Source organism: Odocoileus virginianus, chromosome 17 (genome assembly GCF_023699985.2).
Source record: "Odocoileus virginianus isolate 20LAN1187 ecotype Illinois chromosome 17, Ovbor_1.2, whole genome shotgun sequence".
In the NCBI taxonomy this organism is placed as follows: domain Eukaryota; kingdom Metazoa; phylum Chordata; class Mammalia; order Artiodactyla; family Cervidae; genus Odocoileus; species Odocoileus virginianus.
Window position 1 is genome coordinate 30,116,396 of NC_069690.1, and position 13,381 is coordinate 30,129,776.

The following is a 13,381-nucleotide window of genomic DNA, read 5'->3' on the forward strand; positions in this document are numbered from 1 at the left end:
CTTCAGGCCACACTGAAACTAGAAGTCCTTGTCCTGGACCATTCTCCACACTGATGCTCAGTTAATCTTTCTGGCACACTGCTATTCTGAATGTCTCTCATATTCAACAGCTTTCAAAGGTGTCCTGTTGCCTGGTGGACAAACCCGGGTTGAAGATAGTTCAGGGGAAGCACTCAAGATTGTCTATGAACTATCCCTAGTTTATCTTTAATTTTGAATTCCATATTACTTCCTTCCCTCTTTTTTTTTTTTTGCATGTTTATTTCATTTATTTTATTATAGGAGTATAATTGCTTTACAACATTGTGTTTTCTACCGTACAACAAAGTGAATCAGCTATATGTATATGTCTCTGCCCTCCATCTTCGACTCCCCCATCCCACCCCTCTAGGTCATCACAGAGCCTTGAGCTCAGCTCCCTGTGCTATATGGCCGCTTTCTACTGGCTATTTTACACACAGTAGTGTATATATGTCAATGGTGCTTCTGCCCTCTTGATAAAGACACACTTTGGGATGGAAAGTCTAATGGCTGTCCCATAAATACCCTTTGTAGGGTTCTGCACCTGGGGCATTACACAAGTTGTCCTCCTTCATCTATAAAATCCCCACTGTCTACAAGGCACTTTATAACTCTTTCTTTGTGAGACCTCTTCCCACCTTCCAGGATAATAACAGATACCCATTTGAGATATATCATTTTTATATTTAAAAGTCGTAAGTCACTGTCTGCTTACGCTGTCTGCACCCCAGTTACTCTTCAGCAAAGTAAAAATGTTGGACTGGATGTAAGGTCCCATCTAACTCCAACATTTGACAGAAGAGCCTATAAAATTACGTTTGAACCTGGCAGTTGTAGGGTACCTGTGATTGTCATGATACATAAGAAGGAATATATATTGGTCTTGGTCCTCATTCTTGGCATAGACTTTTGGAATTTCCTAAGTGATAATAAGAGTGATAAAGATGAGAGGAGGAGCTTTTGTTATTCATAGAACAAGTCCCTTTCAATAGCACCTGAGTTTATATTAATAAGGTGACATTTGGAAGGCCACTAAGGATGGAGCTGGTTGCCAGGGAAACGAACCACATCATTAGAGGGTGGAGCTTTCAATCTCCCCCATGACCTCCAACTTCTAGGGGGTCTAGAGGTGGAACTAATCACTGATGGCCAATGATTCCATTTATCAAATGCCTACATAATGACACCTCCATAAACAAGCTGATGTAAGGGATTTGGAGAACTTCTGGTCTGGGGAACATGTGGAGGTGGTGGGGGGCGGTGCACCCAGAGAGGACATGGATGCTCTGCCCCTTCTCATACATCTCGTCCTGTGCGTCTCTCCCATCGGGTTGTTCCTGAGCTGTATTGTTTGATAATAAACTGGCCATCTAGTAAATGAACTGGTTTTCCTGAGTCCTGTGAGCCATCCTGGCAGATTATCAGAGGAGCCGGTGGGAGAAATTCTAGATGTATAGTTGCCAAGACAGAAATGCAAGAGGGGTGGGACTTGTGGTTTGCCATCTCAGTGGGGCCGATCTGGTGGGACTGAGCTGTAGGAAAGGAAAAATAATTTCCCCTCTGCCCTTCAGGTTCTTGGCTGAGAACCTCCTGTAATAAAAGATAGACTAACAGGAGAAAGAGTCGGATATGACTCAATGACTAACAACAATAGGAGAAAAGCAAATAGAAGTTTAATAGTATATGTGTTCTATGTTATATGTGTTATATGTTATATAACATAGTCGCTCAGTTGTGTCTGACTCTTTGAGACCTCACGGAACTGTGGCCCATGAAGTTCCTCTGTCCACGGGGATTCTCCAAGCAAGAATACTGGAGTGGGCTGCCATGCCCTCCTCCAGGGGATCTTCCCAACTCAGGGGTCGAACCCAGGTCTCCCAAATTGCAGGCGGATTCTTTACCATATGAACCACCAGGGAAGCCCAATAATGTGTATACCTCCTGTATATATGGGAGATACACGGGAAAACTGAGTAACTCCCTCAAATGGTTGAAACCACTGAGTAACTCCCTCAAACCGTCACCTTAAACACCACTTAAAGACAAGAGAAGATATTGGGAAGTAGGGAGTCAGTTAAAGGAGGTGGCCAGAAAAAAGGCAGTAAGCAAGGATCAGGTTACAAATGAAGATTCCCCTTGTAAATGTAAATTTCCTTCTCAAAGATAACTCCTACTGTGTTTTCAGAGTTTCACCTGTTTTTGCAGCCTCTCAAAAATGAACATCTCAAAAGAATCTCCATGCCAAAGTGGCATATTTAGGGCCTTTTCTGCTCCCATTACCCTGTGGGGTCTGATGCCATCTCTACACAGGTAGTATCAGATGGAGTTGAATTCTAGGAACCTCAGCAGAATTAGTCAGTGTGGGAAAACCCACAGGTTTGGTGACCAGAAGTGGTGTGGATAGGAAGAAGTGGGGGGAAAGTTTTCCTGTAGTTGGAGCACAGAAGTGTTCCCTTTCAATGCCAAAATATAAAATCACATTGCAAATTACACCCACTCTGAGAAAGACATGGTTTGCCTCCAGTGATGGCTATTCCTCTTCAGGTGCGATTTTGCACTTTGTTTTCAAGATATAAATATAAACCTACCTTTCACAGTGTTCATTTTCCCCTTAAAAATGAGCAGAAGCAGATTGAATGCCAGCCTCTGTGCCTCTTTTCGAAGACTTGAAATAAAATCCCTTTTGATACGTGTCTCTTCTCTACAGTCAAGTCAGTCAACCTTCAGATCTACATGTGTTCATTCATTTACCTTTGTAGGAGGTGACAAATTCTACCAAGAAAACAAGCAGCAAGGTATTTTAGATAATAGTACCAGTTTAGAAATTTGCATACAAGGTTAGATATTTGCATACAGGTGATTTTAAAATTATGGTTAATTAAGCATTCCCTGGTGGCTCAGACCGTAAAGAATCTGCCTGCAATGCAGGAGACTCAGGTTCGACACAGGGTCAGGAAGATCCCCTGGAGAAGGGAATGGCTACCCACTCCAGTACTTTTGCTGGAGAATTCCATGGATGGAGGAGCCTGGAGGGCTACAGTCTGTGAGGTTGCTGGACACGACTGAGTCACTAACACTTTACATATGAATTCCTTTCCAAGAAATGGGCTATGCACAAAGGTGTGATGAACATAAGCATCCTCGTTTCCAACATTTCACTTTGCAGCTCCGTTTACTTGGAATGATCTGGCGCCAAAAGATATTGCACACATATTTCCTCCTCGTGAATATACTTAAGACACTAGAAAGGAAGATGGGACCATCTCAGTCTGATTGTGGGGGAAAAAGTGAGGATGCACGAAGGGTCAATTTCCAGCTGAAGTCTATGTTTTTTATTTTGTTCTGCAGTCAAATGAGCTTCACATTACCTAGTCCCAAGGTATTCCTCCAACTGAAGTGTCGGGAGGTACCATTATGCTGTCATCTGCTTTGAAGATCATATTAGTAAACTCAATGGGTTGCACACATCTCACTGATGTGTGCTGATGACTTTATGACCATTTACAGTGTCCCCTCGCCGAGGTTGCTCGTTAATCTACATTTACACTTGATCTTAGGCAAAAGGCCAAGAAGTGATAATCTGCGTTTACAGGTGCCCAGTGGTTGATGGGGTTGAAATGCTGCCCTGGGCGGGACACACAATGGCCCCAAATCAGACTGTGGAGCAGAAACAGCAAGCCATCCTCTAGGTTGTGGTTGAAAGGCAGCGGCTTTATTTTATGAATTCACATATCTGTAGGCTGCTGATAAGGTCTGCACACTCATATTTTTCTAACAAATGCTTCTCATAAAAAAAAAACTTAAGAAAACCACATAGATACAATGTTCCTTTCAATGTGCCATAGCACATGTTGTGATCTACAAATCAGTCCACCAAACTCATACTACCTGTGGAGTCTTTGTTACTCCACAAGAAGCACGGTTACTTAAATGCTCAACCTCAGTTTTCTATAAAATAGGGATTCATCTATTCACCCATTTGTTCATCCCCACCTCCCTAAGACTGAGAACCCAAGTCTCTTGCATCTCCTGCATTGGCAGGCAGATTCTTTACCACTTTACCACCTGGGAAGCCCCCCTAGGCTGGAGGGTTCTAGAAAAGTAAGCACTCTATCATCTAAGTGTTCTTCTTTTTTTAAATGCTTATTTATGTATTTATTTTTATTTTTAGCTGGGCTGGGTCTTCAATGCTGCAAGGGCTTTTCTCTAGTTGTGGCGAGTGGAGGCTACTCCAGTTGCAGTTCTTGGGCTTCTCATTGCCGTGGCTTCTGTTGTCGCAGAGCTTGGGCTCTGGGGCGCACACACTTTAGTACTCAGTAGTTGGTGTGCATAGGCTTGCTCCAAGGGATGTGGGATCTTCCTGGACCAGGGATCAAACCTATGTCTCTAGCATTGGCAGGCAGACTCTTCACCACTGAGCCACCAGGGAAGCCCCTGCTCTTTCTTCCTTACCCAGTTCTTTCTCCTGGCATCTGAGCACATTCCTACAGCTGGGCATGGTCCCACATTCTCCTGTACCGCACTTACTATTAAGGTGACCATCTCTGATTTTCTCCTGGATGTCACACTAGTACCAGCCCATTTGAATCCCTGCCACAAAAGGTCACAGTTGGCAACATTAAACTTCCTATTATTCTAACAGTCCATCCTCTTCAGCCTCGTGATTTGTCCAGGGTCACTAGCTAGGGTCCCCTTGTTCATCCAGAGTGCCTCCTGCCTTCCTTGTGGCAGCTGGCATTCAAACTAACTCTGAAAATCACATAAGCCCTTCATAAGAGACCACAGGCATCAGCCCCAGGGGAGACAGATGTGGCCACGAAGTCCAGGAGCCTCCAGGCTGGGGCTGGAAACACTACTTAAGGAGCAAGACGGAGCCTCAGTCACAGGCAATGGCTGTTGTGAGAAATGTCAGGCCAGAGGGATAAGCAGAAAGGGAGGCCAGGGCAGGGATGCCAAGGGAGGGCGTGAAAGAGATGCTGACTGCTGAGAGTGAGTCAAAGCGCGCAGGGCCGTTGAAAATGATGATGACACTGAACTTGCTGAGCTCTCACCACGTAGCAGGCGCTGTGCTAAGTGCTTGTCATGCATCATCTTATGTAATCCTCAAAACAGCTCCAAAGGGTGTTACTATCCCCATTTTAGAGATGAGAAGACTATGGTTCGTAGCTAGGTAACCTGACCACACACACAGGCAGTAAGTAAGTGACAGAAGCACAAGCCAGACTCAGCTGTTTGATGCCAGACCTCAGGCCCTTAAACACAGTGGGATAGCCTCTCCCCACCACTGGCTCAGTGGGTGAAGAATCGACCTGCAGTGCAGGAGACGGGTTCAATCCCTGGATTGGGAAGATCCCCTGGAGAAGGAAATGGCAACTCCAGTATTCTTGCCTGGGGAATGCCATGGACAGAGGAGCCTGACGGGCTATAGTCCATGGGGTCGCAAAGAGTCAGACAAGGCTGAGCAACTTAGCACTCACAGCCTCTCCTGATTCAAGATCAAGAGGAGAGTCTGGACCAAATATGCTTTTCTTTTTACAGATTTTAGTTACCACAGTACTGCAGTGGGCAATCTTGAAGACAAAACTTGGTGAATATATTTAATATTTTCCTAAGGAAAAATTCTCAGAGATGGAATTTCTGGTTTCCAGATAAAATTTTTTAAATGTTTGCTCCTCTTTGCTGAACTATACGCTGCAAGTTCTTATTTACTCACACTTTGCCTAATTCTTACCAACACAGAAAATTATCAAAATTTTTTTAAAAAAAATAACATTTTCTTAGTTTAAAAACAATTTAATTCTTTATTTAAAAAAATAAATCTTGTCCAAGTTTTATAGCTATAATATCCTAATTTTTCTGAAAACATAAATTTTAGAAGTCAATAAATTTTAAAAATTCCTTGTGCTATTTAATTCATCTTTTTTTTAAAAGTTGAGGTGTTTTCTCAGGCATGTTTTGCATTAAAAAAATAGCAAGAGGTACAAAACTAAATTCAAATCAAATCAGGACCTCTTTGAGTACCAGAACTTGCTGAAACTGGCACCCAGAACTGACCTTAACCTTAAATTGGATACAGTCCTCAAGGCAGCATTCTTGTGAATGGATCTGTTTATGCCATGAAGCTTCCACAGGAATGTGTTTATTTTAGGGGAAAAAATTAGGGAAAAAAAGGAAATTAAAAAAAAAAAAAAGCCTCCTCCAAAATCCAGTTGTCCTAGTTTTTACTTAATCTCATTTCTTTTGCTATCAAACTTGTGCTTTCTTATGTGTTTCTGTTTTCCTTAGAAACAAAAAAAGCCAGGCCAATGCAACACTGGCTGACCACTTACAATGTCACAGGTCCACTGCTGTGTCCAACAAATTCAAAGATAATTCAAAAACATCTATGCCTTCAAGAATTTCTGAATCTCATGCAGGAGACAAGCAAGCCAAGTTGCAATTGTTGCGATAAAGGTTTGAAAGATGCACATAGTACAGAAGAGTCACCAAAAGGGGATGGAAAGCAGCCGTCCCCAACAAAGGTCACGATGGGGAGGCCAGTGTTATAGAGTGAATGCAGCTCTGCGCTGACGTCAGGGGGAAGGGCATGAAACAGCCTGGAGTGAGGACAGCTGGAGAGAATGACCAGAGATCAGGCCATGGTGATGGAGAAACGGGGATACTAAGAGTCAGGGTCGCACCCAACAGCCCAGGGGCCCCATCCGACCTCCGCCCAGTCTGGTCCAGCCTGCCAGCTGGGAATGATTTCCCCAGCTTTAAGTGTAAATTACAAGCATGGCTATTAGACTTTCTGCGAGAACTGCCACTCGATTTTGCTTCTTGGTCCACAAAGCCTAAAATATTAGTTGTCTGGCTCTTTTACAGACACATTTTGTCAACTCCTGGCGAGTTTTGTGTCCTAAGCTCAGAATGTCAAATTCTATCCTGTGGGTGACAAATGAATGAACATGTTTTGCATTAAAAAATGTATATAATAAATTGTGTATTAAATAATTATACATCATAAATATAATTATATATTCTAAATAAATTATGCATGGGATGGTGCATGGTAAGTCACTTCAGTCATGTCTGACTGTCTGTGACCCCATAGACTGTAGCCCACCAGGTTCCTCTGTCCATGAGATTCTCCTGGCAAGAAGACTGGAGTGGGTTGCCATTTTCCTCTCCAGGGAATCTTCCTGGCCCAGGGATTGAACCCATGTCGACTACATTGGCAGGCAGATTCCTTACCCCGGAGCCACCTGGGAAGCCCTCTTTGAATTCCTATTTAGGCAATAATTGGACCTGACCACCTCCTCACTGGATGCTCAATGAGGAGAAGGAGCAGCACAGAGACAAACCAGTACCTCTAGTGTCCAGACTTCACTCTGTCCCTGCTTTCCCAGTCAGTTCAGGCTGAGAGGGAGACTGGTTCTCACAAACCAAATCACAAGGCTGTGGGAGTGAGGTTCAGCCACAACAATGGCCGGTTTCTCTCCAGCTTCCCTGGAAAGCACAGGAAGGCTATGGTCTGAAGCTTTCTGTAACAGCCCAGGCTCTCCCAAGCCCCTGTCTTTCCCTTGCCTTAACTGCCATGCTCCAGGATGGAAAGACTCCAACCAGAGGCATGCAGGCTTCTAGAAGCTTCTTTTTTGTCTAGTTGAGTCTTTCTGAGATGCATGCGTGCTCAGTCGTGTCTGACTGTCACTCCATGCACTGTAGCCCACCAGGCTCCTCGTCCATGGGATTATCCCAGGCAAGAACACTGGAGTGGGTCGCCATTTCCTTCTCCAGGGGATCTTCCCGAACTAGGGATTGAACCCGAGGTTCCTGCATCTCCTGCATTGGCATGTGGGTTCTTTACCACTGAGCCACCTTGGAAGCCCCTGAGTCTTTATGATCTAATTGGCAAAATGAATGCTCAATCTCCAGAGCAGTAAAAGAATAGTATCAGTGAACTGTCATCTTTAAATATAGGCCAAGTTCACTGTCATTTACACCAGCTGGTTTAAGCCTTGCCTCATAGCACTACTGGAATTTGAACAGAACCAGGCCAATGGCAAGAGGTGGTCCCTGTTGTTTATCTGGTCACATGTAACAGCAGGGGCTGGACACCACCTCCGCCTTAGGAAGGCTCACAAGAAGAGGAAGTCTGAGACCACGATAATACAACCTCATATCCTCGGGTTACTCTGCTCTGGTGCTCATCCAGGCTATGAGTAGCTGCTGGCCGGTGTTAGGTGGCTTTCTGGTCACTCTCCTTTGGGATAGCTCTCCTCCTGTGTCCCACTGCTGCCCAGTCACTGTCATTATCTCTAGGCACCATCCTGACTTCTCTCCGAACCTTGTGGAGAAGTTTCTCACTGAGCCCTCTTTCACCGCATCATCTGTTTGCATCTCTCTTCACAGGTGTTAAAGTGGCCTGATAAAGGCAATATGGAGGGAAACACGGGGGCAACGATCAGCTCTGATTTTCTTGTTGAGGTCTTGTCCCTCTGTGTTGTGGGTTCTGCTGTCACAATCTTTGAGTTTGTTTTTCTACAGAAGACTAGCTGGGCATCTCCAAGCTGTCATATAACCTCCAATCCTTCCTCTTGTCCTAATATACAGGACAGAACTACAAATTGTCTTTTTGAATAACCTTAAATATCTCATGGTTCACCAGGGAAATTAGAAGAAAAGTATTTCTGCTAACATTACAGACTTAATTACGACTGTGCAGTTGGGGAAGATGACTCAGAAACCATAAGAATTGTCTCATATTATCCATTGATCTAATCAGTTGACATCACTGAAATAGCCCATAAGGAGGACAAATGTGCTATTTGTAAACCTAAAAATGAAAATGTAGAGAATATTGATCTGAGAACAAGCAAAACCATCCAAAATTTGAACTCACTATACCTGGAATCACACAATCGATGTTCATCATTTTTGTTCAAAAATGTTAGCTAATGTGGCATCATAATGGAAAAGTGAATAATAGTCCAGTGAGCACTCGAATTCTCAAGCAAAGTGAGGAAAGTGCAGGAGAGAGGAGAGGAGAAGGTACGTGAGTGTGTCTGTACTCAGAGGTGAAATAAACCAAACTTAAGGACTTAACACAAGCACCACTCATTTGCTCATGATTCTGCAGACGCAGAGGGGTCCCATCTCTACTTCATGAGGCATTCGCTGGGGTCTTGACAAGGCTCATTCACCTGCCAACGTGGCTGAGACTGGGCATCCAAGGTGGCTTTGCTTCCATGTCTGGTGCCCGAGCTGGGGTGGCTGGAATCGTGTTTCTGGTCAGACTATTTACATCCTGCCTCTGGGTTCCAGGAGAATGCAAGGGTTCATGGGGGGGGGGGGGGGGGCGCAGAAATTTCTGGTAGATTCTATTGATCAAAATGAATTACAAGACAAGATTCCAGAAGAGGAAAGTGGACCCTACCTCCTGTAGGGAGGAGTGGCTTGTGGGTCCAGGGATGGGTGATGGGAGGCATTGTTGGGAGCCATATTTGAACACAAATGTTTCTGTGTTGGTGTGCAGGCTAAAGACTCGCTCCTTGAGCAAACACTAGTCAGGCTCCAAGAAGTGAGCCCTCATTTCAGTTGGTCCTCAGCTTTGGCCAATAAGAACTGCAACTTTCAGCACAAATGACTCCCTCCACCTCATGCACTAAGAAACTTAAACAAATACTAACATCGTTCTTATCAAAGGCTCTGTCCCTAGAATACTGGCTTCGACTTCCTTAAATGCCTACCTGAGAAAACTTCGTGCTGCCGAAATGATTTACTGCTTGCTTTAGCCAAAACCTGACCGTAGGTCCCTGACATCTTTTCTTAGAGTGTTTACTTTCGAAAACTTGCAATTGCAAATTGTTTCTCAGATTCTTGGGGGTGTATCTTCTACCACCTAAGAATGTCTTTCTCAAGGACTTGGGAGCCAGTCATTGAAATGTAGTCATCTCAAAGTGAGCAGGTAGGAGCCTAACTTTGATAAGTACTGGTTAGCCAACCAGAGGTTCCTGGTTAAGCCACAGAGCAACCCTCTGCCTGTTTTTGTGGTTTTGTTTTGTTTTTTTACAATTTTCCACTTTCCTGGCTCTCCTAAGGAACTGTTCTCTCCTCTTTCCCTTCCCCTGTCTTCCCTCCCTGTGCCCAGCGCTGACTGGAGTTGAGCTCTGTCTCTCTCCTCTGCTGCAGGAGCCTGAATAAAATCTGCCTTATAGTTTTTAACAAAAACTATTCTCCTCTGCTGAATCATTTTTCTTTGAGAGTACTACTGGTGAAAGATGATGCTGTCTTGAATTATGGCATTTTACACTGAGGATACAGAGAGATAGACAGAACTGAGATGTATTTAGAAGCTGGGCCAAAAGCTCTTGGAGACTAAAAAAGGGAGAAAGGGTCAAGAGTCAAAGATGTGGTTTAAGATTCAGACTTGGGTAACTCTAAGTTGGTAGTAGGATTCATTGAGACTGGAGACAGGAGGGCAGGGCTCAGTTGGGTTCAACTCAGACATGCTGATTTGGAAAAGTCTTCCAACTGGAGAGTCTCATTAGGCCATTGGACACATGAATGTGAAGCTCTGAAGAGGTGAGCAGGGCAAAACCACCTAGAATCTCTGCAATATTTCAGGGGCTAATTAAAGTCATGTGTCATTGAGAAAAACTAGAGGGAATACTTCGAAGGAAGAGAGAAGAAGGTTTCAGAGCTTTGCATGCTTAGGTGGTCAGTCGTGTCCGACTCTCTGCGACCCCATGAACTGGAGCCCGCCAGGCTCCTCTGTCCATGGGGATTCTTCAGGCAAGAGTACTGGAGTGGGCGGCCATGCCTTCTTCCAGAGGATCTTCCCAACTCAGGGAATGAACCTAGGTCTCCCGCATTGCAGGCAGATTCTTTACTATCTGAGCCACCCAGAAAGCCCAAAGAGGCTGTTGATGGTGGTTCATTCACTCAGTCGTGTCCGACTCTTTGCAACCCCATGCGCTGTAGCCCACCAGGCTCCTCTGTCCGTGGGATTTCCCAGACAAGAATATTGGAGTGGGTAGCCATTTCCTTCTCCAGGGGAATCTTCCCGACCCAGGGATCAAACCTGGGTCTCCTGCATTGCAGGCAGATTCTCTACCAACTGAGCCGCTAGGGAAGCCCTCAGACCTTTGGGGATGAGCCAATAAAATATTGACCGTAAAGAAAACAGAAGGGTTGGGCAGAGAGAAGGGAGGAGGGAGTTAATGCAGGGTCTTTGGGTAGAGAGGGAGTCACTCGTTGGGTACCCCTGATGTAACAGCCGTGATGGAGGCTGGGCTTAAATGCAGCCCAGGCCAGGAGAAAAAGGTTATTCTTTCTTCTAGCTCCAGTGTCTCTGGGAAACAGGACATCTAAACATTTTAGATGGCTAAGAATAAGAGCAGAGGTGACAAGACAGGAGGAGAGTAAAGATTTGAAATATCTGTTACAGGAAATGAGATCAAAAGTCAAACCAGGTCTGGAGATAAAGAGGTGAGACTTTTCATCATGAAGATGGTAGGTACAAATAGAATGATGATCTCACGCAGGAAAATGTGCAGAATTTGGTAGAAACTGGAACTGACAATAAGATTGTCAAATAAAGAAAGGGACATACATGTACCTCAAGGTAGGATAGGCAACCTTGGTATTCTGTCTATACAATAGATACGTTAGATAAATGTCTTTCATTTCCTGAATTGACATCATGAGTTCATCAAATAAGTTTTTCTAAATGAAGTGTGCCTGGCAGAGGAACACTCAGACTTTCGTGAATGGTAGACATTGCAGGAGGTGTTGGAAAGAGGGAGCCAGACGCCTTAGTCACCAAGAGAATAAAAGAGCTATCTACAGAATGAACGGAAAGTTCCAACGCTCAGCTGCTTTCTAAGGTCAGTGGGTCACATCCACATATACGACCTGAGCACCTACCTGGTACGAAGGGTGCACTTGAGATTCCTTGACCTCCTCCATTCAAAGTCAAGCAGCCCAAACCCTCCTTAAGTAAGGATCTCTCTCTTTCCATCTGATACCAGCAGAGCTGAGGTCACTTTTGGCTTCTTGCAGGCCTTCAAAATACACAGGAGCCCATGAAGTAGGACAGTTGGTTATAAACCTCATCACTTGCCAAAAACGTGGGTGGCGAGCCAGGCTCCCTTACTCAGATCACACTCAGAAAACACAGAAATCCAAGCTGTCACATGACATTTGACTAAAGAGTGTTTACATTCAGCCCTGGGCTTGTGTTCTTGCAATGAGGTCTCTTTCCATTTCTGAGTAGCCCTCTATTCAGGAAGCCAATGAGACATCACATCGTGCAGGAACCAGAAATGAATACGTGTGCAACACTGCCCACCCCCCCCCCCCCATTCCTTTTGGAGGAGGCAAGTAGTGCTTTTGCATTTGACAACTAAAATGCCTATAACACTAAGAAGTGAATTGATTGCCAAGTTCTTCTAAATTAATTTATGAAGGGAGAAGGCTCCACTGTTGTTTCATAAAATTGAGTTTTTAAGAAAACCAAACCAAAACAGAAACTCTGTTTTAAAGAAACAATGAGGTAAAGACCAGTCAGACACACAAACAGGTGGTTAATAGCATTAAAAAATTAATCACTGTATGACTAACAAATACAACAGATAGATGGAGGGATGGATGGATAATGGGTGGATAGATGATAGATAATATATACATAACTGGATGGATGCTTGGATAGCTAGATGAATGAATTGAAGGATAACTGATAGGTGATAGATACATGGATCAATGGATAACTAGATGACAGATACATAGATAAAGGATACATGATATAGATAAATGATAGGTGCATGGAAAGATAGAAAGATATAGATGAATGGATAGATAGACACATGTGTGAATGAATGGATGGATAATTGATAGATGACATATACATGGATTGATGGATGAGTAGATAGAGAGAGATACAGATCAATCACAGCCAGCATTACCTGGCACTGAATACTGAGAAGTGAGTCAATCAAAACACAGTGAAAAGAGCTCTGAGTTTGGCTTTTTGAGATCAATGCTTAATTTTGTGACCTGGAACCAGCACCTCAACTTCCTGAGCCTACTTTCCTTTTATCTATAAACTAGTGATGAGCATGGAGCTCTCATGGCGTTTTTAGTAATGGCACCATGATTATGAATTAGTAACATTCTACTGATTATCAGTCATCAAGTTAAAAATTTTATATAGAGTGTCCCACTTGGTTCCTAAGACAACCCTATGGGGGAGATTATTTCACTAAGGCTCTTTTCAGACAAGGAATAGGAGGCACGAAGTTTTCCTCAGGGGTCTGAAATCACAGAGTCAGCAAGCTGAGAAGCTGGATCCCAGCTCAAGTCTATCTCTGCTAAAGTCTGT